The following is a 23,920-nucleotide window of genomic DNA, read 5'->3' on the forward strand; positions in this document are numbered from 1 at the left end:
GACTACAAGAAACAATAAGCCAATACAGTAAGGTCGCAGGATACAAAATTAACATACAGAAGTCAATAGCCTTTCTATATGCCAACAATGAAACAATTGAGAACGAACTCAAAAGAATAATCCCCTTCACGATTGCAACAAAAAAAATAAAATACTTAGGAATAAACATAACAAAGACTGTAAAGGACTTATATAATGAAAACTATAAACCATTGTTAAGGGAAATCGAAAAAGATATAATGAGATGGAAGAATATACCTTGTTCTTGGCTAGGAAGAATAAATATAATCAAGATGGCTATATTACCCAAAGCAATATACAAATTTAATGCAATTCCCATCAAACTTCCAATGACATTTTTTAAAGAAATAGAGCAAAAAATCATCAGATTTATATGGAACTATAAAAAACCCTGAATAGCCAAAGCAATCCTAAAGAAAAAGAATGAAGCTGGGGGCATTACAATACCTGACTTCAAACTCTATTTAGGGCCACGACAATCAAAACAGCATGGTATTGGCAGAAAAATAGACACTCAGACCAATGGAACAGAATAGAAAGTCCAGAAATCAAATCACATATATATAGTTAAATAATTTTTGATAAAGGGGCCAACAACACACAATGGAGAAAAGAAAGCCTCTTCAATAAATGGTGCTGGGAAAACTGGAAAGCCATATGCAAAAGAATGAAACTCGACTACAGTTTGTCCCCCTGTACTAAAATTAACTCCAAATGGATCAAAGATCTAAACATAAGACCTGAAACAATTAAGTACATAGAAGAAGGCATAGGTACTCAACTCATGGACCTGGGTTTTAAAGAGCATTTTATGAATTTGACTCCACAGGCAAGAGAAGTGAAGGCAAAAATTAATGAATGGGACTACATCAGAATAAAAAGTTTTTGCTCAGCAAGAGAAACTGATAACAAAATAAACATAAAGCCCACTAAATGGGAAATGATATTTTCAAACAACAGCTCAGATAAGGGCCTAATATCCAAAATATACAAAGAACTCATAAAACTCAACAACAAACAAACAAACAATCCAATAAAAAATGGGAAGAGGATATGAACAGACACTTCTCCCAGGAAGAAATACAAATGGCCACCAGATATATGAAAAGATGCTCATCTTCTTTAGAGATTAGAGAAATGCAATTCAAACCTGCAATGAGATACCACCTCACACCTGTTCGATTAGCTATTATTAGCAAGACAGGTAATAGCAAATGTTGGAGAGGCTGTGGAGAAAAAGGAACCCTCATCCACTGTTGGTGGGAATGTAAAGTAGTACAACCATTATGGAAAAAAGTATGGTGGTTCCTCAAAAAACTGAAAATGGAACTACCTTATGACCCAGCAATCCCTCTACTGGGTATATATCCCAAAAACTCAGAAACATTGATACGTAAAGACACATGCAGCCCCATGTTCATTGCAGCATTGTTCACAGTGGCCAGGACATGGAAACAACCAAAAAGCCCGTCAATAGATGACTGGATAAAGAAGATGTGGCACATATACACTATGGAATACTACTCAGCCATAAGAAATGATGACATCGGAACATTTACAGCAAAATGGTGGGATCTTGATAACATGATACGAAGCGAAATAAGTAAATCAGAAAAAACCAGGAAATGCATTATTCCATACGTAGGTGGGACATAAAAGTGAAACTAAGAGACATTGATAAGAGTGTGGTGGTTACGAGGGGGAGGGGGGAAAGGGTGAGGGAAAGGGGGAGAGGGAGGGGCAGAAAGAAAACTAGATATAAGGTGACAGAGGACAATCTGACTTTGGGTGATGGGTATGCAACATAATTGAACGACAAGATAACCTGGACTTGTTATCTTTGAATATATGTATCCTGATTTATTGATGTAACCCCATTAAAAAAAATAAAATTATTTAAAAAAAACAACATTGTTCAGACTTAAATATAAATAAAACAGAAATAATGTAAAAAAAAGTTATGTTAGTGGTGGGTTTTTTGTAGATATTCTTTATCAGGTTGAGGAGGTTCCTTTCTATACCTAGTTTGTTGAGTGTTTTCATCATTAAAATGTGTTGGGATTAAATGTTTTTCTGCATCTATTGAGATGATCGTGTCTTTTACTCAATTAATACGGTATAATGCATTAATTTATTTCATGTTAAACTGACCTCAAATTCCTGGAATAAATCCCATTTGATCATGGCATATAATTTTTAATTGTTGCTAGATTTGATTTGTTAGTATTTTGTTGAGGATTTTTGAGTCTATATTTAGATTTTCTATTTGGTAGCCTGTATTTTTGTAGCATTTTGTCCATTTCATCCTGATTATCTAACTTCTTGTTACCATATAACTATTTATGTATTCCCTAATAATCTTTTATTTCTGTAGGCTTGGTAGTGATGTCCCCTCTTTTCTATATTCACTTTTAAATATCATTTTCCTTTAAGTTTTAATAAATTTTCTTATTTTTTAATTGAATGGCATGGCTTCCTACAATAGTTAATATACTGTTCGGTCTTAATTATAGACATCCATCACTTTATTGCCCTTCACAGATACTGTGTTTTTACTGATTGGAAGTTTGTGGCAATCCTGCGTAGGGTGTCTATCTTGGTCCCAGTTTTCCAACAAGCTTGGATGATGGTTGGCATTTACTAGCAAGGAAAGCATTAAAAATATTTTTCTTAAATTTAAGGTGTGTAAATTTGTGTTTTTCGATATAATACTATTGCACACTTAATAGACTATCACATATTATAAACCTAACTTTGATGTGTACTGGGAAATCAAAAATTGGTGTGACTTGCTTAATTGCATGATTGCTTTATTGCTGTGGTCTGAAACCAAACCTGCAATATTTCCAAGGTATGCCTGTAACTGTATTTTATTTTATTTACTTATTTATTTTTTCTTACAGTGACAGAGTCAGAAAGAGGAATAAATAGGGACAGACGGGAACAGAGAGAGATGAGAAGCATCAATCATTAGTTTTTCGTTGTGACACCTTAGTTGTTCATTGATTCCTTTCTCATGTGTCTTGATCGTGGGCCTTCAGCAGACCGAGTAACCTTTGCTCGAGCCAGCGACCATGGGTCCAAGCTGGTGAACTTTGCTCAAACCAGATGAGCCCGCGCTCAAGCTGGCGACCTCAGGGTATCAAACCTGGATCCTCCGCATTCCAGTCCAACGCTCTATCCACTGCGCCACTGCCTGGTCAGGCTGTAACTGTATTTTAAAGTCTAGGCTTGACTTTCCCATATCTATTCCTCACAAAAATTAGGAGATATTTCAAAAGGAATATGAAGTGATTAAAACAAGAAGCATTTGATTTTTTTATTAAACAAGAACATAAGAAAACGACAAGTCAAAAAATTTTGTTCAACTATGCAAATGAGATGCAAAACCAACTTTTATTTCATGAGTGAAAATGCACTGTACTAAAGGCTGAAAGTACTGGAGTATCTGCATGTTCCATGATCCCCTAATTTTTGTGAGCAGTGTATTTAGTTTGTTTGGCTCTTATAATCAATCTTGTCCCTACACAAGATCTTGTGCAACTCTTGAAAATTCTCTATGATTAAATGATACTCTTTCTTTCTGGCTGTTTAGCACAGTTGGTTAAGGTTTCATCCACAAACACCAATGTTGCAGGTCCATCCCTGGTCAGACAATGAATGCACAACAAGTGGAACAAATGAATGCTTCTTTCTCTCTCCCTCTGTCTCTCTAAAAGCAGTCAACACATTGTTTTAAATCAGATTCCCCTTAAAAAAGAATAAAAGAATCAAGCAATGAATGTATAAATAAGTGAAACAACAAATTGATTTCTCTCTTTCTCTGTCTCTCCCTAAAATAAATTAACAATATCCTGACCTGTGGTGGCACAGTGGAGAAAGTGTCGACCTGGACCACTGAGGTACGTGGTTCGAAACTCCAGGCTTGCCTGGTCAAGGCACATATAGGAATTCATGCTTCCTGCTCCTCCCCACTTCTCTCTCTCTCTCTCTCTCTCTCTCTCTTTCCCCTCTTTAAAATGAGTAAAATATCTAAAAATATAAGAAAAAATTTTAGTACAGAAAAATTTATATTAAAAAAATTATACTCTTCATAGTTTCCTAAATATTTATTTTAGGGATAGGGAGTACTTAAATTTAGAGATTCAAATCTCCCTTTAAATTAAAAGTTAAAGGTCATTTAAAATAATTAGTCATAATAATATAAAATTAGTATGTCACTGTAAACAGAGTCAAGTTACAGATTACAAAACCAAATTTAAACCTAGTTTTGTCTGACTGCAGAGCTCACACACTTAACCAGTGGTTGACAAACTTTATTTAAAGGGTCAGACAGAAAATATTTTAGGCTTGTGGGCCAAGCGGTCTTTTTCATGACTCAGGTCAGCTGTTGTAGCAAGTAGGCAACCTTAACGAAATGTAAATGACAGGCATAGTCGTGTTCCAATAAAAACTGACTTACAAAAACAACGTAGTGAACCTGCAAGCTGTAGCTTGCCGTTCCCTCCTTTGAAGCAATGCACCAAGCTGCTCTATTTCTACTTCTCAAAGCCTTCCCTGATGACAACAGAGAGCAATTCTTCTGCTTTTGTACTTCTACCAGAGTAACTCTCACAATACCACAGTCCTAAGGTGCCTACCCTTGTTTTTATATACATATATCTTGCAATGTCTTCTCTTGCTAACTATGTTGATAAAAAATTATGCCAAGGAATAAGTGATTTCATATCCAGGGAGGGGCAAAAGTAGGTTTACAGCTGTGCATTCATGAAACAGCTTATTCCTGCATTGATTAATTATTGTATTATTTCCCATATGAAGTGTAAAGCTATTTTGTTGTATCTCTTTATAGCACTGTACTCCGTGCTGACTATAAATGTAATTTACAAATTTATATATAACTATATCTGAAAACTTTGTTCCAATGAAGGCATTCACCTAAGGTCACATGATAAAGTATAAATGTGGGACAATAAAGTATTGATATGTAAATACAGAAAACTGAAATATAGTTAAAGTTCTATGGTCAACACCTTTGATTGTTTTTTAACGTAGAAAAAAATAAGAATTTGTTTTTTTTTGCTTCAGTTTTCTCCTCAGACATTCCAATTTCAAAGCGTTATAACTTATTAAAAACATAAGTCCAAGATGTGTCATTGTTAGAATGAGTCATAATTTAGGTAATAATCATTGTAGAGGTATCAATAATATTTTTTAATTTAAAAAATGCGTAGTAACATTTTCCAGAATTAAAAAAATTTAGAGTGAATTCCTCTCTATGAAACAATAGCATATTTTGCCTTTTCAGGCAGATAAACAAATTTTTTAAAAAATAATCCTAATACTCACTTGTTCTTTCATTTGCCTTATACCTAAATTCTCAAATGCAGTCTATATGGAGATTTTTTGATAATTTTAATGTTTATGATAAAAGCATCTTTTCAAGTGTCACTGTATATGAAGAGTACAGGACACATATTGAACATGGTACTTCTAGATGACTGTTTAACCAAAGATACCACATCTCTGAGGACTGCCTTTGCCTGCAACTTGAAATTTGGTAGTCACAGAAGTGAAAAGTTGTGTAAGAAGATTAGAGTTTCCTATTCTGCAGCTTAAACAAGCAAGCAGGAGGCACTGAGTCAGAATAAGGAATACAATTTAAAGTTGACATGGTTTTAATTACCAGACTACAGCTAAACCTATTGACTGGTTACTCAAAAATCGTTCTCAGACCACAGTTGTTCCCCTGTTTTTTGTTTGTTTTTTTTTCATTTTTCTGAAGCTGGAAACAGGGAGAGACAGTCAGACAGACTCCCGCATGCGCCCGACCGGGATCCACCCGGCACACCCACCAGGGGGCGACGCTCTGCCCACCAGGGGGCGATGCTCTGCCCATCCTGGGCATCGCCATGTTGCGACCAGAGCCACTCTAGCGCCTGAGGCAGAGGCCACAGAGCCATCCCCAGTGCCCGGGCCATCTTTGCTCCAATGGAGCCTTGGCTGCGGGAGGGGAAGAGAGACAGAGAGGAAAGCGCGGTGGAGGGGTGGAGAAGCAAATGGGCGCTTCTCCTGTGTGCCCTGGCCGGGAATTGAACCCGGGTCCTCCGCACACTAGGCCGACGCTCTACCGCTGAGCCAACCGGCCAGGGCCTGTTCCCCTGTTTATAAAGCTAAAAATCCTTAATATTTCTGCATCCCTTAAAGAGAGGAGCAGTGACATGCTATGGGCCAGTAGGTCCACAGTAGACATTTGGTGGATGTCACTGGGAAAGTTTTTTATATCCTGATTAAAAGAGAAAGGCTCAATAGGTATACCCATTCCTCATTATTCCTGCCCTGAACTGGAATGTGGTATCTGAATCAGCAGAACAGCCATCTGCAGCAGCAAACAGGAGAGAGGCATGGAGACAAACCCTGATCACACTGAGCCTCTAAACGAAAAGGAAAGAATGACTTTCCTCTATATGTCTTGTTCTAAAACAATTATCCCTATTGTTTCATTTCACTGAGCATAAAATTTTCAGCTGAAAGCATTTTTTTTTTTTCTGTATTTTTCTGAAGCTGGAAACGGGGAGAGACAGTCAGACAGACTCCCGCATGCGCCCGACAGGGATCCACCGGGCACGCCCACCAGGGGGCGACGCTCTGCCCACCAGGGGGCGATGCTCTGCCCCTCTGGGGCGTAGCTCTGCCGCGACCAGAGCCACTCCAGCGCCTGGGGCAGAGGCCAAGGAGCCATCCCCAGCATCCGGGCCATCTTTGCTCCAATGGAGCCTTGGCTGCGGGAGGGGAAGAGAGAGACAGAGAGGAAGGGGGGGGGGGTGGAGAAGCAGATGGGTGCTTCTCCTATGTGCCCTGGCCGGGAATCGAACCTGGGTCCCCCACACGCCAGGCTGATGCTCTACCGCTGAGCCAACCGGTCAGGGCCTGAAAGCATTTTTAATTAACAGATATGTTAAAATTATTTTTTAAATTGCTGATTACTTTTGGGCCACATAATGTGTATAAAAATTTGCTTCAAAGATAATCTTGAATAAAAATATTTCTCTCTCAAAATGTTTAATTTCGTATTACTAATTATTAGGTAAACCTATTATTATATTAAAAGATGAATAGTTGTGGGGCTTTTACAATTTTAAGTTATTAGCATTTTATTTTAAAAGAACATACCAGGAACTTTGAAATACAGAAAAAAATTGCCTGTTTTATTTATTTTTATTTCTTTTTCATTTTTTTTCCTGTATTTTTCTGTATTTTTCTGAAGCCAGAAATGGGTAGAGACAGTCAGACAGACTCCCGCATGCTCTCCACCGGGATCCACCCAGCACGCCCACCAGGGGGCGATGCTCTGCCCCTCCGCGGCATAGCTCTGTCACAACCAGAGCCACTCTAGCGCCTGGGGCAGAGGCCGAGGAGCCATCCCCAGCGCCCGGGCCATCTTTGCTCCAATGGAGCCTCAGCTGCGGGAGGGGAAGAGAGAGACAGAGAGGAAGGAGAGGGGGAGGGGTGGAGAAGCAGATGGGCACTTCTCCTGTGTGCCCTGGCCGGGAATCGAACCCGGGACTTCTGCATGCCAGGCCGACGCTCTACCACTGGGCCAACCGGCCAGGGCCGCCTTTCTGTTTTAGATTTAGTTAATGTACCTTGTGCTCAAGACCTCAGAATACATATAATTTCTTTAACGTTTCTTGATTTAGCAAAAACAAAAATTATACCACCGTTAAATAGCTGTGAGCATACTGATATTGTACAAAGTTCATCCAGTATTATATATCAAATATAATAATATACAATTCAACCTGCTCTGAACATAGAGCAAGCAATTTAATATCTGTAAGCAATTTGGATACTTTGTAGAGGCTTTTCAACAGGCTTTTTGAATATATTTAAAAAACATTAACTGCTTCAATGATTTTAAATTGCTCTGTGAAGTTCACAATTAAATGCTCCAATACTGATTTAATTCAAGTAAATGGCCAAAATTATACATCATGATACCATATCTATATAGCATACTACTAAAGATGGTAAAATAATAAAATTAACTCTTCGAGTTATATAGTTAAAAGATCTCATATAAAATTCATCTTTCAAAACATAATTTTAGTTATTAAATAAATGACAAAAGCAATCCAATGTGGGGCAAAATATCAACTTTGTCAGTGAGCTCTTCTGAGTGCATTCAAAAGAAGCCAAAATGCTAGAGGAGTGGGGAGGGGAAATGAACTATACAGTTGATAGATAATCATTGAATTGTGCTATAGAGCTTACTTTCTGACACCTAAGTTACTGAGAACTCTGGTTTGAGCCATATCTGGGAAAAACAATACACTTAAGGCAAATGAGGTTATTAAGTCAAAGTAAATTCCATCTGCCTTCCTTCCTACCCTAAATCACGAGCTGTAAGGAGCTCAGAAGACTCCTTTCCTAGGCTGAACCTGAAGCGGGCCTTGCAGCAGTGCTGGACTTGAGGGACTGCCAAGCACACACTTCAGCAAATACCCTGTACAAAAGGCCAGCAGTGAGCACTGTCAGTGCCAGACCTCAGAACTCATCCCTTTCCATGCTGGCTCAAAGATGACAACTGCCTATGGATGTTAGGTATAATAAGCCTGAATAAGACCTCTCGACGCAACCATTTCACTAAATACATAACATTCAATACCAGTTGAATTTTAGTTAAGATAAAGCCTATTACATTTATTTATTATTCTCTATGTCTTTATTTCTGTGTCAAAAAAAAAAATTTGTCCTAAAAATCATCTGTGTATGTTTGGGGAGTGTCACTTAAAAGAACATCTTTACATTAACATATTTCTAGATGCAAGAAGAAACTACACACATTCCAAAAGACATCCAATTAATAAATCTGTATCTAAAGTATACACGTATGTAAGGTTGCATTTCATAGCAATGCTTGCTCTATTCTTTCAGAAATCCAACAAAAAATAGCAGTAGTTATATTTAGTTATATATAAACAACTATTGTGGGCAGAGGGCTGACTTTGATGTTAAAATAGATGTCTAAGAAAAATTCACTTTTCTAGTTGTACCTGTGAAAAATGTAACATGATATTTCATTGTAAGTCGTCAAATATTTTTTAAAATATTTAACAAGTATAGACTATGAGTACGACTCACAAAGTAAACATAAAGGCAAATGAAATTACCTTAGTTCTGAAGATAATAAGCTCTAGTAAAGACAGTTATAAACTCAGCTAACTCTACACAAGACACAGTGCTAAGCATTAAGAGTAATGCTAGCCCTGGCTGGTTGGCTCAGTGGTAGAGCATCAGCCAGTGTGTGGATATCCAGGATTCAATTTCTGGTCAGGGCACACAGGAGTAGGGGCCATCTGCTTCTCTACCCCTCCCCCTCCGCCTGCTCTCTCTTCCTTTTTCCCCTCTCTCAGCCATGGCTAGATTGGTTTGAATGCATCAGCCCTGGGCACTGATGATGGCTGCCTTGAGTCTCCCCCTCAGGTGCTAAAAACAGCTTGGTTGAAATCATGGCCCCATAATGGGCAGAGCATCAGTTGCTTCTCTATCTCTCCTCCTCTCACATGGAAAAGAAGAAGGAAAAAAAGAGTAATGACAAAGAACATGATAAAGAAAAATTAATCAATCATTTATTTTATGCCAGTTTGTACCTACCTTTGTATTAGTAAATGTTAAAATACAAGAGACAGAAAATATCTGCAATTATTAAATTTACTGCTAAAGAACTATTTACAATTAACTAGACTTCTCCAGGTCTTAAAAGAATGAGAAGAAAAAATATTTGAATTCTTAATTCTAACACTAATCAGATTACTGTGTTTCAAGGTCAAAAAACAAAAAATGCCCAACTCCCCATGCACATCGACACCATTAGTCTTTTTTCCTTCCTTTTTTTTTAAAATGATTAGAAAAATGGATGAGTAAATTCCGTTTTTATAGAATGAAATAAGATCTTCATAGACGTTTCATTCAACAAAGTCATTTTATGTGAGGTGAAATGGTGGTGAGCCATATACAGTGGTACCTTGACACACGAGTTTAATTTGTTTCATGGCCGAGCTCGTGACTCGATTTGCTCATGTGTCAAATTGAATTTCTCCATTTAAAGTAATGGGAATGCGATTTATCCGTTCCAGTCCCCAAAAACCACACAAATTTTGTTTTATATGTTTTTAAATAAGAAAATGTACTTTTTTAAAATTAATTTTAATGTGGTGACATTGATAAATCAGGGTACATATGTTCCGAGAAAACATCTCCAGATTATTTTGACTTTTGATTATGTTGCATACCCCTCACCCAGAGTCAAATTGTCTTCTGTCACCTTAAGAAAATGTACTTTATAAATAACAAATACATACACACACACACACACACACACTCACACACTAAGAGAGAACATAAAGAAATAAACTGGTTTATGAAGTGTATTTACCTTCAAGGTCAGGCGAAGATGCTGGCAGAGGGGAAGGAGACTGGTGGAGGTTTTCATTTCGTGCACTATTGCTTAACAACTTACTCTCTACACACTTAATGCTACATTTAATTGCAAATTTTAACTTATACACTAAGTATGATAGGTAACTTTATGGCTAAACTTAATTGCTACTTTTTTACTTTGCTTAGTCATCATCATTTTGATCACTGACTTTAGGCTTTTTTGCCACACTTGTCTTGCTTTTCACTTAGAGGCTGTTCCAACAAAAACTTTTCCATGGAAGTTTGTTTCTACCTCCCTTTCAGAACGTTCAGCAGGCCATCTAGTGGATGGTAGTGAAAAACTCGTGATTCAAATATCCGCTCGTGACTTAAAGCAAAAAAGTCCTGCTTAAACAAAAGGATGCCATCAAAAGCACAAATCCAGCAAAAGGAACTACAATTCTGTCCCAGTTAAGGACAAATATCCATGAAGAAATGGAGAAGCTTCTGCTGGTGTGGGTGAAAGAGAAAGAGCTGGCAGGATACAGTGACGGAAACTGTAATATGCAAAAAGGCAGGTATTATTTACAACGACTTGAAGAAGAAAGAACCCATCAACTTCAAGAGATCTGGCATCCACTTGGTGGTGAGGCATGGTGAAGCTGCAAGTGCTGTCGTTAAGACAGCTGAGGAGTACATCTCACGTTTTGCTGCACTTATCGCAAAGGAAGGCTACATCCCCCAACAAGTGTTCAACTGTGATGAAACAGGATTGTTTTGGAAAAAAAAAATGCCCCGGAGGACTTTCATCACCGCAGAGAAGAAGCTGCCAGACCATAAACCCATGAAGGACCATCAGACCCTTGTATATTGTGCAAATGCTAGTGGTGACTGTAAAGTAAAGCCACTGCTACTGTATCATTCTGAAAATCCTCGAACCTTTAAGATTCACAAGATTTTTAAAGAAAAACTGCAGGTTATGTGGCGCACCAACGCTAGGGCCTGGGTTATGCGACAGTTTTTTATTGAATGGGTAAATCTCGTCTTTGGTCCTGCAGTGAAGAAATATCTTCAAGAAAATAAACTCCCAATGAAAGCATTACTAATTCTTGATAATGCTCCAGCCCACCCACCTGGTCTTGAAGATGACATTCTCAAAGAGTTCAAATTCATGCAAGTCCTCTACCTCCCACCCAACACGACTTCAATCTTGTAATCTATGGATCAGCAGGTCATTTCCAACTTTAAAAAGCTTTACACAAAGTACCTGTTCCGCCACTGCTTTGAGGTGAAAGAATACAAATCTAACCCTTTGAGGGTTTTGGAAAGATCACTGCATCATCATGATAGGTTTACATATTATTGACTTGGCATGGCAAGAGGTTACAAGGAGAACCTTGAACTCGGCATGGAAAAAGTTATGGCCTGATGTTGTTGCAGACAGGGACTTTGAAAGATTCAAACCAGAGACCGAGACCAAGGTAGAAGCATTGGAGGAGATTATGTCCCTTAGAAAGTCGATGGGTCTGCAGGTAGATGAGGGTGACATAAACGAGCTCGTCCAGGAACATGAGGAGGAACTCTCAACTGAGGAGCTGAAGGAGCTACAGATGATGCAACATACGGAGCTCCTGCAAGAGATTAGTAGTGAGGAGGAGGAAAGGTCGGAGGAAGGAGGAAGTGATTTCTACAAGTGAAATTAAAGACATGCTGGCAATGTGGGAGAAGCTTCAAGTTTCATTGAAAAGAAACTCCCAGAAAAAATTTCAACTGGTTGTACTTCAGCACTTTTTAATGACACTTGTTTGTCACATTTCCGTAACATTTTAAAAGGCAGGGAAAAGCAAACTTCTTTGGATAGATTTTTATTCAAAAGTCCTGCAAGTGAAAGTGCCGAAAGTGCAGCCAAAAAGGCAAAAACAGGTGATGATTAAATGAAAAATACGTAATGTTAAGCTTAGGTTAAGTTTTAAAGTAAAGAAAGTGCATTTTTTACAATTAAGTTTTTGTGGTTTCATTTTAAAGAAAGTGCAGTTTTAGTTTTGTTTAAAGTAAAGAAAATGCAGTTTTAGTTTACATTTAGTGTTAAGAAAGTGCAGTTTTAGTTTACGTGTCTACAGTGCCTGCATCCCTTCCTCCCTCCCTCCTCCTCTGCCATTCACCTCCGTTAGCTGCACTCATCTGTCTCCGAGGTAAGAATACAGTACTAAATAACTTTTATTTCATATATTTTATTATGCATTGGTAAAGTATACATGTGTGTTTCTTAATTAAAAACATGTCTTTTTCATAATTTAGGATGGTTTGGGGATGTTTCACAGGGCTGGAATGGATTAAATCTATTTCAGTTATTTTAAATGGGAGAAATTTGTTTGATATACGACTTGACTGACTTACCAGCTCGGTTACAGAATGAATTAAACTCGTATCTCAAGGTACCACTGTACTAATTTGAAACAATAAATGTACCCCTATGTTCACTGCAGTGTAATTTACAATAGCCAAGATTTGGAATTGGCCCAGTGTCCAAACACAGATGGGTTGAGGGCCAAAGCTGTAGTATACTTACATAGTGGAATATTATGCAGCCATAAAAAGGAAGGAAATCTTATCTTTTGTGACAGCATGGACGGACTTGGAGAGTACAGTGTGTCTGTAAAGTCATGGTGCACTTTTGACCGGTCACAGGAAAGCAACAGAAGACGAAAGAAATGTAAAATTTGCACCAAATAAAAAGAAAACTCTCCCAGTTTCATACTTATTCAGTGCAGTTCGATGTGGGCTCACATATAGATTTTTCAGGGCTCCTTAGGTAGCTATCCCGTATAGCCTCTACAGACTCATCACTGACTGATGGCCTACCAGAACGGGGTTTCTCCACCAAACTGCCGGTTTCCTTCAACTGCTTATCCCACTGAGTAATGTTATTCCTATGTGGTGGCACTTCGTTATAAATGCGCCGATATTCACATTGCACTTTGGTCAGGGATTCGAATTTAGTGAGCCACAGAACACACTGAACTTTCCGCTGTACCGTCCACATCTCGACTGGCATGGCTATGGGCTGCTCCGCTGTATATACGGTGTTATGTCATCATCTGTGCATGCACATATGCTGCCACATCATCCTACAGAAACTGTGAGGGTTTTCCTTTTATTTGGTGCAGATTTCACATTTCTATTGTCTTTTGTTGCTTTCTGTGACCAGTCAAAAGTGCACCATGACTTTACGGACACATTGTATTATGCTAAGTGAAATAAGCCAGTCAGAGAAAGACAAATATCATATGATTTCACTTATATGTGGAATCTAGTGAACAAAACAAACAAAATAGAAGCAGACTCAATATAGAGAACAGACCAACATCTGTTAGAAAGGAGGGGGTTGAGAGGCTGGGTGAAAAAGGTGAGGGATTAAGGCAAAAAACAAAATAAAACCTTACAGACACAGACAAGTGTGTGATTACCAGAGAGAAAGAGGTTGGGGGAAGTAGAAGAGGGTAAGGAGGGATCAGGGGCGATGGGAGGAGACTTGACTTGGGGTGGTGAACACACAATACAATAGACACATGATGTGTTATAGAATTATACACCAGAACCCATATAATTTTATTAACCAATATCCACTCAATAAATTCAATAGAATACATTTTTTTAAGTATTGGTTAAGGGTCCTAATTCAGAAAGTGGCTTGAGGGCTACTTCTTTATGCTGAGCATGACATAAAGTGTTCAGAACCAGCAGGAGATAGAAAAAAAAAGTGTATAGTCAACAGGAGCCAGTAACCTACTTAAAACAGTCACCAACCTTTAAAAACTAAATTCTGAAAACAAGAGGTAATATTAAAAACAAAACAAAAATGAATCTTTACCTTTATATAATAATTAATCCTGATCTGCAAAGCAGTGTTTAACCTTAGGAGTTTGCTTTAAAAGGGGACAATGTGTGTGTGACTCTTGCTCATCTTTAGTGTCTGATTCAAATAACTTTGTTATTAAGGGGCAAAACATCATTTTAAATTTTTACTTCTTTTTAATATTATATCCAAATAATGTTTCACTTAGAAGTGACTGTATACATGCACAGTATTTTCTGCTTTGCTTCAATAACCCATGATCATTCAAAATCTAATGAATTAATGTCAGTCTGACTCTAGTTAAAATGACAGTGTAGGAAAGTACTGTATCCCAGTATGGATATAGGCCTCTTAAAATGAATGATTGTGGGGGAAAGGCCATGGAATCACTTATAGGCATTTAAAAACAACAACAGCAGGAAAAAGAATTTCAACAGCTTGATATTTATTTTCTCTCATTTACTTGATTATGAACTGATCTCCAACAAAGTCTCTTTGTTCCTACTAGGGGTATGTTTCTCAAATAGTTTTCCTCATATCCATACCCACTTACAAAGTTCCTAACCCCACCCACTGCACCAAAATCACTTGATCTTGAACCTTTAAGTCATCGGTGAATTCTGTTAGAAAGAAAAATTCATGCTTCTCAATCATCCATTCAAGAGACAGTCTGCACTCTGTTGGTTTTCTTTTCTTACTATATCATGTATTCACTGATAGCCATACACAAAGTGTAAAAATCAAGAGCAGAATAAATAGTTTTTAATCTAGGAAGCACTCTACATAAAATTCTGAACTAAGCCTTCTCAACACCAGTAACATTCAACCAGTCTTCAGATCACCTGAGATTTAATGTGAACATCAATTTAAATGTGTCAAGAGTTCAAGGTAACAAATACCCAAGTACCATATATTGCTAATGATTTCCTTCCTTATAAAAACATGACCTTCTTAATCCCAAGTGATATAGGAACCCAACCTATTTCATTGACATAATAAAAAGAATTCATCTTGCCAAGAGGTGAAAACTGCAGTGCTCTAACACCACAGACTCCATCATTCCTAATGATAGTCTATCCTTTATTATAACTCAGTAGAAGACTTGTACATAGTTGGGATTCAACATACACCTGAATTTCAACAGCTTGATATTTATTTTCTCTCATTTACTTGATTATGAACTGATCTCCAACAATTCTTTTTAAAAATCTTAAATAAATGCTCTGAAAGAACTTCATTGCCAGTATTGTTGTTATTACACAGGGAGAATAAATGACAGCAAATGTTCAGTTTCACAAAATGAGTCACTCACAGAATCTGAGAGAGAATTTAAGACTGATTTAGGACAATACATTTAATCACAAATAACAAGAACAAACAATCTTTTCCAAGCCTCATTATAACCTAGCACCCATTTTCCCTCCTAAAATCATTTCACTGGGTCATATCAGCTATTTGGATTAACAGATTCTCCACTGATGTAGCAAAGATAAAATCAGATCCTAACCATGGCTGCTAAGTTTAGTGGCTACTGTTGCTTTTTCTTCTAAGCTCTCTGCTGCTTCTAATACTTACCTGGCTTGCTTGGGGAAATTTAAAGCAGCTATTTTTCTAAGACCTGTCAGCCTACATTTATCTGGTATATGAGAATGTAAAGGGGGGTGTTGGTGGGGAGGAGTAAGTACACTGATAAGCCACTTAGATTTATTAGTAGCAGCATACTGGTGGAAATGAACTTCAAGCTATGAAGAGAATTCCTTCCAGCCATTTATTTTCAAATAGGAATTTTTTGTGCCTTACAGAAATAAAATCCGAAAACCATAAGTAAATGAGAAAGCATGAAAACAAGAAAATAGAAGGTAATTACTCCATTTTATTGATGAGTTAAAAAAAATCCAGATTAAAGTATTCAGGCACACTCTGAAAAACACAACTGTCACAATGAAAGCATTTCAGAGCAAAATATGCTGCAATATGCTACTATGATTAAAAGCTGTGGAATCTTTTTAACAAAAAGAAAAAGAACTGGGCAAATGGCTTTTTACATACTTTTCTAAAAAGAAAAAGCTGTTAATACTGTCATAGTTACACAAAGGTGGCTACATCTTTCTTCTTTACCTAGTACTACAACGTATTTTCACCCATAAGTATTTAATTAAATTAAAAGAAATCACACAGGGTTTCACACCAAGAATAAACTTATTTTATGATACAATTACATGTGTTTTAATTCTGAACCCTTCATAACACATACAAAGAGTAATCAATTAGCACATACTCTTTAAACAGAAAAGATCTTCTTACGGCTTCCCTTGTACTTTATTCTTGACTTTTTTTTTTTTTTTTTGATGTACAATAGTACCAGACACAAATGAGAGAACTAGGAGCAGCACTGAAGTACACTGTAGGCTGAATCCCTGTCTTTGTTTCAATATTCCAGTCACTGGAAGAAAAGCTCAATATCCATCTACTAAAACATATTTTTATATTAGTGCTGGCAAAAGTTACACTTCTGACAGATTTAGTCATCTTGATTATTCCTGCCTGCATTTGCTTCTTTAATACCATCTCCTTCAATTCTAGGAACCTGCAGTACAACCACCCCGGAAAACAGGTTGGAAAACAGGATACTCTGATAAAACAACGTAAAGGGCAGACATCGAAGAATGTCAAGTTATTTACTTAGTAAGAGTTCTAAAGTAATTCCGTATCAATTACCATTTTTATACCAGCTACGCACCAATACAGATAACATTCACCTTGTTCTGAATTAACAGGATTTCCCTCAATTTTGGATCTCCCAGGCAGTTTTCAAGGCACAACTAAAACCAAAACACTAACCACGCCCTTTACACCCAGAGTCAAGTTACCTTTTGCTTCCCACCCCACCAAGTTCAAAAAGGTACATTTCACCTAAAAGGATCTGCACCACTTCTTTAACCCTATTCATACTCTTTTCAGCCGTTGATACAATTCCTATTGGAAGACGCTTTCTCTCGGGCAACGTGCAGACACCAGAAGAGGAACCCACGCTTACCTCCCACACACCTGCAGCCCCTGGTGGGGTGCGGGAGCCGATGCTGAGAGGACTGCGAACCGCTCCGCACCAGCGCCTGTCTCCTCTCCGGGGAAGCTACAGTCCGGGCTGCACCTTCGGCAGCGATAGGGTCACAAGCTCCGCCTCCCTCTCCTCCAGTTGGCGAAATTGGGCAGCTGTAGCTCCTCCCCCTGCTGTTCCAGCTGCTGCCCGGCTGGAGGCGGCGGGTAGCAGCTACCCTGTTACCTACCCGACTCCTGCACTTCTGCATCAGTCCTGCCGATGCCTCTTCCCTGGGGATCCCTCTCCTTCACCACGTGGTCTCGCGTATGGAGCTGCGCCCCCACCTCCGCCCGGGCGCCTCCGCAAGGAGCCCAGCTTAGTCTAACCCTTTGCGACTCGCAGGTCTGGGCCGCCTATGTGCCTCGGGCTCAGCCGCCTTAGTGGATGCTGCCTCTCCGGCCAGGAAGCGTCCCCACACGGCACACTCCCTCCACCACGGCGGTTCTCCCGATGCGTTCATTTCGCCTGCATGCACAACTCAGCAGCTCCATGTTTCCTACTTCCAACTCTACCACCCACCCCACTTCCCTTCCTTCCTCGGGTCCGCTAGCCCGCCCCCACAATGGCTGAGCTGCCCGGCGCCCACCCCACACCCTGATTGGCGCAGGTGACAGCTAACCCCTCCCTTCCTCTTCTTTCCGTGCACCCTCTTCATTTCAGCTCCTCCCTCTAAGGCAGGAAACTCTTCTACTATTGGCTGGAAGTGTCCCCACTATCGCATTAGACTCCGCCGCACACCCTTTCGGGAATTGTAGTCTTGAGTGCAGAGTAATTGCCGACAACGCGGGTGAACGGGACTACGAGTCCCCATAGGCCCCTGCGTGACTCCGGCTGGGCAGGATTCCGGACAACGCCTGGTTCCTCTCGGGTCCTTCCGGCGTCGCCGGAGTGAATTGATCCGGGAGTTGAAGAGTGCTCCAAGGTGGGAATTGCAGTCAGTGCCTCCGTTGCTGGTAAGGTGTGGCTGTTCTGTCCTAGCCCTGTAGCCCCGCGCGGAGCACAAGCGGCGTAGGATCACACCTGGGCCGTGACTGAAGCACTCGGGCTTGGTCCTGGCAGGCAGAGCGGACGTTGCTGGGAACGGGGCCCTATGGGCGTAAGCGAGGTTACCCTACGCGAGTGGCGTAAAGCGGGTTTGTAAATGCCGCCTGCCCAGCTCGGGCCTGGACGCCTCCGGGAAGTCTCCTCTAGGTGGGGGCGGAAGGGAAGGGTGCGGTTGGCCCCTGGTGCCCCGGGAGCGGGGAGAGAGCGGATGTGCCTGGGGTGGGCCCTCCGAAGGTGTGGCTTGGGGGCGGGAGACGAGGCTGCTTTCTTCCCTGTTTTAGAAGTAGGGTGGGGAGGAGTGGAGGGAGGACGGAGCACTTGGGAGTCAGCTTCTGGGGTGATTCAGGTTATGCCCTTTGAGGAAAGAGAATTGTTGAAGAGTCAGATGTTGACAGATGTAGGGATTCAGTTCTAGTTTCTAGCTGTGGTCCCTCTAAGGAGACAATTATTAAGCACAAATTCTTAACCCTCTTAGGTGTAATCCCTAAGATATGTGTACACCTTTACTGTTTTCAAAGAGCATTCACTTTGGGGTGCTGATAAGGAAACCGAGGGGATGAATGACGTGTCCAAGGTCACACACGTAGGGACAAATCTTCCGAGTTGAATCTCTGTAGTCCAGCTTCTGAACCAACTGCTGCACCTGAAAGAGTTGACTGTGGTTTTTGAAAAGGGTGGAGAAAGTGGCAAAGTAATGTCTTTTACATATTTTTAAGAAACCGTTTGTGAGGTGAAAACTTTGAACTGGGGAGAAATTCCTTCGTTAAAAAGACGCATTCTAACCTTTGGGGGGAATCAGTTTCACCTTTCTTCTTAGGGGTGTATTAAGTGAGGGATTGTACTACTTTAGTGGTAGATAAATATATAGGAGAAAGGCAGTCACAACTGTATATCCTATCCCTTAGTTAAAAGACAATTCTGTCTTTTACTTTGGGACTTTTTTTTCTCATTTTGTAAAACTGACACAATTTGGTTGAATTCTTGTACAAAACTTATTTTACACGTTTTTTCAAATAACACAGCATCAAAAGAATTTGATCACTAGAAAAGAAGATAACATTGCATTTTTTGGAGGTAACCTCATTTTTTTGGTTGATTTTTTTATTTATTTATTTTTCTGGCCCTGGCCAGTTGGCTCAGTGGTAGAGCGTCGGCCTGGTGTGCAGGAGTCCCGGGTTCGATTCCCGGCCAGGGCACACAGGAGAGGCGCCCATCTGCTTCACCCCTCCCCCTCTCCTTCCTCTCTGTATCTCTCTTCCCCTCCCGCAGCCAAGGCTCCATTGGAGCAAAGTTGGCTCGGGTGCTGAGGGTGGCTCTGTGGCCTCTGCCTCAGGCGCTAGAATGGCTCTGATTGCAGCAGAGCGACGTCCCCTGGTGGGCATGCCGGGTGGATCCCTGTCCAGTGCATGCGGGAGTCTGTCTGACTGCCTCCCCGTTTCCAGCTTCGGAAAAATACAAAAAAAAAAAAGTTATTTTTCTCTCATTTTCTTGGCTCTGGGACATTTGTGTAAATGACATCAGGCTCATACATATTTTGTTTTTCCTAGCATCATCTGTGATTTTTAATTTATCCTTAATTTAAATTAATGGGGTCCTGGTTGGTTGGGTCAGTGGTGTTTAGCCCCACCACAGGTCATGGTAACCAGGAGAATCAATCAATGAGTATACGACTAAGTGGAACAACGAATTGATGCTTCTCTCTCCATCTCTTTCCCTTCTCTCTCTCTTTCTCTCTCTCTCTCTGAAATCATAGAAAATTTTTTTAAAAAGGGAAAAATGAGACATTTATGTTTTATATTAAGTAGAAAATAATGTGCTTATTCTGGTCTTATCCTATATAATTGTTATTTTGACCAATTATAACTCATGCATATTATTGGATAGTTCTTTAATAGAATTTTGAGTATATTCATTGACATCAGGATTTCTTCATGGTAAATTTATAAACAAGAATCAAGTCTGTAGTGATAGCAGGTGATCAGTCATGTTTAACTGTTCTATAAGTTAGCCATTGATATATGCTGTATTTTTATAGTACTTTGCAATTGTTTATATCAATCACCTTTGAATGCAAAAAACACCTCTAGGGTCAGAGGTGTTAGGTTCTCCTATGATTGAAGTTAAGATGGTCTAGAAATTAATATGACATTTAAAATAGAAGAGAGCTGTGATACTGTATAATGAAATAAAATCAGGAATAATGTTGCACCATGAGTAATGCAGTACACAAGGAAGACCAACTAAGGAAATGGAATATTATTTGGGGGATAATTGGCTTTGTGCTAAATTAAAAAGGTACATAGTTTAAGTAGAGTGTAAGCTGAACTTGAGTGAGTGGTAGGAAAGCAAGAATATCAATGTACTTTCTAGATGGCAATGTAGGCATTTACTTTTTGTTGGGGGATGTGTGCAATGAGTTTTCTGCCTTTTGTCATGCAGCTATGAGGTTGTAGAATAAGCTTTTGAACTAAAATCAGGAAAATTTGGAAGGAAGTATAATTAATATAATGCACTTGTTCAGCATGTGCTATTTTTTGCCTTTGGTTGGTTCAGTTCTACCACTAACTTCTCTTCATTTCTGAAGTCCAGTATTGATATTTCATCTATGTTGCAGTGGTAGAGTAACATTTCTATTATTTTAATACCTTTCAGTTACATGCTAGAGTACTGCATATCTGCATATTGAATTACTTAAGGTTCAGAGGGTTATGTGTGCTCTTGTATTTTTATAGTGGTTGTGCAGGAACCTGAGTCAGCCTTTGGACGTCATCTCTTACAGAACTTAGGATGTCTCCCATAGATACCTTTTAAGGATATAAGGTCAGAAGAAAAGGACTGTATATTATTGTATTCCCAGTAGGTAAACTATTGAGCACCTGTTTACAAAGAGTATGAAGAGGTTCAGATTGGTTAAGTACAGGACATGTAACTGGTCACTGATGAAACCAAGGCATTATCCAGGTCTTTCTGCAGATCTTGAGTATTGTAGACTCGGTGGTTCCCTTAGATTATTTATTTTACATAAGAAGAAAGCTTTAGATGACTTAAATATTCATATACTGTTACCCCCTTACTCTGTTTTATGCTGACAATTTATCTTTTGTCTCCTATCCACTCTGTATTCTTATCTTTAGCCTTTCTCATTTACTGCGCTTTCCAATTACTGTCTACATAAACTCCTTTATATGGGGGCCTTTGTGTATGTTCTAACCCCTCTGCCTGGGCTGTCCCCGCTGTCCCTGCCTCCTTCCCAAATCTGGCCAACTTCTAGTTAATTTTCAAGTCTCAGTTTAAATGTCATTTGTCAGGGGAAGCTCTCCTGACCTCTTTGACCCCTCTTTTCTAAAATTAGAGTACATTCTCATGCTGATATTCTCACCACACTCTGTACTTCTCTTTTGTAGCTTTGTTATGGTAGGATCTTAACTATTTCTGTATTTATCTGATAGACTTCTGTCTCCGTCGCTAGACATTTGGGCAGGCCCTATAAGTTATGTGCCTTACTTCGCTGCTTACTTCGTATCTGGTACAAGGTAAATGCCCAGTAAATATTTACTGAATTAATGAATAAATGATTAAATTAATGAGCATATTCATGCACAGTGCCTCCAGCACTCTGCTAGGGACAGAAATGAGTAAAACAGACTTCTTCCCACCCTTAGATAAAAGAGTTATTGACAGAGTGTAATATAAATTGTAGAAAGATGTTCTTTGTCTAACATTAGGGTAGTTTTCTATGGGCAAATGACATAAGCATTTTCTGTTACATCAAATGTTCTGTATAACAGCATTTTGGAGACTTTATCACTGTTCTGTTTTTTACAAGCAACATTTATTATAACAAAATACAGACATGGAAGAAAATAACTTTTAATAGATTGTATTCTTCTCTAATGTTATCTCTTTTTGTCCTCAACAGAATCTTTTTTCTTTTTTTCTTTGTTTTATTTTGATTTTTAACCATGGTACGTATCTTCCTTTGAATTATACTTTTAATATTACCTGCTTTGAACAGATGCCTTTGTAAAGTTGAGTAGTGTTTGTTTAAAAGAAGCTTATATTTTGGCCTTCTATTTGTTCTTAACGTAGATACTTATGAGAGTAAAAGGATCATCATTTTAAGACCATGCAAACTAAATTTCAGGAATAAATTGCATTAGGTTTTGGTCCTGAATACAAATTATCTGACCCTTCGCAGTACTATAGTAATGGCATAGAATAAATTCAACAGCTCTAAGTTGCTATAGGATTATGAGCTTTCACGAATCTACCAATTTACTCTCCCACAAGATACTGTCCAAAAAGAGCTGATATTTTGCTTTAAAATTTAATAATACTCCCAGTTTTTATTATTAAATGTAAGTCTTTGCTAAGTCCTAAATTTTCTTTTTTAAAAGTCAGTCCTCTTGTTGGAATTTTGGATAAAAAAATTTATATTTACCTATCATAACCAATATGTGGAGAATAAATAATAAGTAATTTTACTAAGAATTTAAAGTTAATTCCATGATAATTTTTTCTCCATAATATGAACTGTAAAAGTGATTTAGAGGTTAGTGTAATTGTGTATATTATTGAATTTGAAAGATTATAGAAAGTTGCAGCCTTAGAGACTTTTTGTTTTAGGAATACACACACAGTGTTAAAAATAAAAAGCACTTTCATTGTAGCAATTAGAGATAATTTATTTACAGAAAGGTAAGTAGTATAGTTTGGTGGTTCATTTTTGTCTGTATGAAGACAAAAAATTCAGTTTCCTCATTTTAGCTACAGAATTAATTATAGTTTGGATGTATTGTAATATCACAATCTGATCTTTCAAGGTCACCCTTACATTTCATTTTTGTGTGAGTAATCTCTTATTAAACCATCCAAAAAGTTAATTGGATCTATTCAATCTCACTCATCTACAGTTGACTAGAATCAAGTGTTTTTATTTAAAAAAAAAGAGAAAAACGGATTTTAGGAGCAAGCTTATGAATTATTGGGTAACAGGTAACAGCAGTGGAATATATTAATTGCTCACAAAAATTAGGGGATATTTCAAAAAATACGAAGCAATAAGAAAAACCATTTGATTTTTTTTATTAAACAAGAACATCAGAAAAGCAAATGACAAGTCAAAGAAAATTGTTCAATTATGCAAATGAGATGCAAACCAACTTTCATTGGTGCAAATGCACTGTACAGAAGGCTGCAAGTACCTGCGTGTGCCCTGGCCCCTCGTTTTTGTGAGCAGTGTAGTCACTGCTGTTTACTCAGACCAGTCCCTTGGAAATAAATGTACCAGAAGTAAGTGTAGATTGCATAATAATGATTCTTTTGTTCACTCATTTACCAAATATTTATTGAATATATATTATGTATGAAAACTGCCTTAAATTTTCTTTGGAACGAGTTGGGATATAATATGATAGCCAATACTTTCTGAGCAATAGCTGCTAGGCATCAATGCTGAACATTTTACACAATCTCAT

General features: G+C 38.7%; 2 protein-coding genes across 8 annotated transcripts in view; one reads left to right on the top strand and one right to left on the bottom strand.

Annotated features, from left to right (window-relative positions):
* The window catches only part of SERPINI1 (serpin family I member 1), a 115,990-nt gene extending 98,059 nt beyond the window's left edge, over positions 1–17,931 (bottom strand). The window contains exon 1 of one of the 3 annotated variants that reach the window (XM_066347225.1): positions 17,587–17,931. The gene's annotated coding sequence lies outside the window, so the exon portion shown is untranslated. Of the gene's footprint in view, positions 1–17,336; positions 17,548–17,586 lie in introns of those variants that run through there. The other 2 variants (XM_066347226.1, XM_066347224.1) reach the window with 2 other exon arrangements.
* Positions 17,932–18,200: 269 nt separating this feature from the next.
* Positions 18,201–23,920, top strand: part of PDCD10 (programmed cell death 10) — a 48,139-nt gene continuing 42,419 nt past the window's right edge. The window contains exon 1 of one of the 5 annotated variants that reach the window (XM_066347526.1): positions 18,201–18,352. The gene's annotated coding sequence lies outside the window, so the exon portion shown is untranslated. The other 4 variants (XM_066347530.1, XM_066347529.1, XM_066347528.1 and 1 more) reach the window with 4 other exon arrangements.

The sequence above is a fragment of the Saccopteryx leptura genome, chromosome 8 (assembly GCF_036850995.1).
Source record: "Saccopteryx leptura isolate mSacLep1 chromosome 8, mSacLep1_pri_phased_curated, whole genome shotgun sequence".
NCBI classification, from domain to species: domain Eukaryota; kingdom Metazoa; phylum Chordata; class Mammalia; order Chiroptera; family Emballonuridae; genus Saccopteryx; species Saccopteryx leptura.